This window comes from Penaeus japonicus, unplaced genomic scaffold, assembly GCF_977035675.1.
Source record: "Penaeus japonicus unplaced genomic scaffold, GWHDUDI00000001_assembly GWHDUDI00000002, whole genome shotgun sequence".
NCBI classification, from domain to species: domain Eukaryota; kingdom Metazoa; phylum Arthropoda; class Malacostraca; order Decapoda; family Penaeidae; genus Penaeus; species Penaeus japonicus.
Window position 1 is genome coordinate 2,337,794 of NW_028234404.1, and position 2,500 is coordinate 2,340,293.

Here is a 2,500-nt window from a genome sequence, read left to right on the forward strand (position 1 = left end):
ATAGCATATGAAAAGATAAGACAAACAGTGAATAATCATAATAATCATTGTTAATCCTCCTAAGAATGTGAGTACGCAGGATACAATGTTAATAATTACAATAAATCTTTGACACATGATAAAACATTAATCTGTATGATTAACGATTGATAATGGAATTGGAAGGATAATCAACGCAATTAACATGATGTTTAGTCAGAACAAAAGCAACAGTGTCGTTATAGCGATGTTCTATTTTGAAGTGATTTTATGGATCAGTCATTAGATTAAACTGAAAATATTTTCAATTGAAAGAATGCTATTATTGTTACTATCATTATCAGTATCATCATTATTATTATCATTATTGTTACTATCATTATCATTATTATCATTATCATATTGTTACTATCATTATCAGTACTATTATTATCACTAGGTTATCATCATGAATATAATCATTATCATTTTTCTGATCTCTAAATCAACACGAGAAATATTATCCTTATAATCATCAGTACCATCATTATCATCATCAAAATATCATCACACATTATTAATCGTTCAAATATGAAAATAATCAAAGATAGAAACAAGAATATGAATGAGAATGAATAATCACATTATATTAAAAAATATCACTACAGTCCATAACGATGTGTAATTTGAAAGCTGAATAATTTGCTTTGTGTTGTGGAATTATTAATTTTCAATCTGTCAATCTCTTTAGTTTTGGCAATTTACTGTGTTACAATAGTAATTAAGGGGTTGGTTATGGCATTACGGATATGATGATAATGATTGGAAAATTATATTATCATAAGTAATAATATAAGTTGATGATAAAGTTATTGATAATAATGATTATAGAACTGACTATAAACAGTGAAAAAAACAATGATAATGATGACAATGTTTTTGATGAAAATATAATGATAATGATGACAATGTTTTTAATGAAAATATAACGATAATGATGCCAATGTTTTTGATGAAAATATAATGATAATGATGAAAATTAAAATAATAATGATGATAATAACAACAATAGCACTAATATAACACTGATAATATAACAATACTAAACACGATAAGGATAACAACTCACAATAACGATCATGTTACCATCAATCCTATACCCCATTCCTATCTGCAATGTAATCAGCATCACTAAATTGCAATCCCCTATTTACCTGTCTGTTGCAAAGTAGGAAGGTGATGAGGCTGACTGTACGTAACATTGTCCAGGTGAAGAGAGACATCTGTGCTCCACTCGTACACGTGTACAGTTGCAGTACATCTGTGGAAGAAAAAATATAGTGGATTAAGATATCTGTGGTGGAGTCGGTACATCTGTGGAGGACAAATTACAGTGGAGTAATATATCTGTGGTGGAGTTGGTACATCTGTGAAGGAAAAGTTACAGTGGATTAATATATCTGTGGTGGAGTCGGTACATCTGTGGAGGACAAATTACAGTGGATTAGTATATCTGTGGTGGAGTCGGTACATCTGTGGAGGACAAATTACAGTGGATTAATATATCTGTGGTGGAGTCGGTACATCTGTGGAGGACAAATTACAGTGGATTAAAATATCTGTGGTGGAGTCGGTACATCTGTGGAGAAAGAAATATAGTGGATTAAGATATCTGTGGTGGAGGATTTGTGTGGTGACACTGGGTGGAGAGTAAATTGATTTTGTGTATAATACAGATATGCATGTGTGTGTGTGTGTGTGTGTTTCTGCATGTGTGTGTGTTTGTATGTGTGTGTGTATGTCAGCATGTGTGTGTGTTTGTATGTGTGTGTGTGTGTCTGCATGTGTGTGTGTATGTGTGTGCACATTGGCAATGATCGCAATAATAATCTAAGAAATAGCAGTTGCAAAAATGATAATTGTTACAGGAATTATAATGACAATGATATAAGTGATGATAAGAATGATCCAACTAGTTAGGATAATGAAAATAACAAGAAAAATAACAATAAAGAAAAAAATAATAAGAAATGGTGATGGTGAAAAGAATAATAATAAGAAATGGTGATAATAAAAAGCAATGGTGATGATGATACCGATAACAGAAATGATACGCACAACAAGCTCATAGGAGGAGATTATGCGCATCTCTAAAGTACAGGAAATCCCATTATATTCATTGCAACGGTGTCTAGCAAGGAGAAATGGGCAGCAGGGAGCAGGGAGAGGGAAGCAGGGGAGGGCTAGGGGCAGGGACTAGGGGGGAGGCGGGGAGGACTTGGGGCAGGGAGAGGGAAGCAGGAAAGGACTAGGGGCAGGGACTAGGGGGGAGGCGGGGAAGACTAGGGGCAGGGAGAGGGAAGCAGGGGAGGACTAGGGGCAGGGACTAGGGGGGAGGGGACCAGGGCGGAGGGGAAGATTATGTGCTAGGGACCAGGGGGGGAGGGGAGGATAAGGTGCTAGGACTAGGGAGGAGGCGGGGAGGATAAGGTGCTAGGACTAGGGGGGAGAGGAGGATAAGGGGTGGGGGCATGGGGAAGGA

General features: G+C 36.0%; 1 pseudogene across 1 annotated transcript in view; it reads right to left on the reverse strand.

Moving 5' to 3' along the window:
- LOC122259970 (uncharacterized) overlaps positions 1-2,500 on the reverse strand; it is a 43,245-nt pseudogene that overhangs the window by 1,007 nt on the left and 39,738 nt on the right. Inside the window, exon 5 of the transcript XR_015191607.1 lies at positions 1,173-1,279. The product of XR_015191607.1 is annotated as an uncharacterized LOC122259970 (transcript). The remainder of the gene's footprint in view (positions 1-1,172; positions 1,280-2,500) is intronic.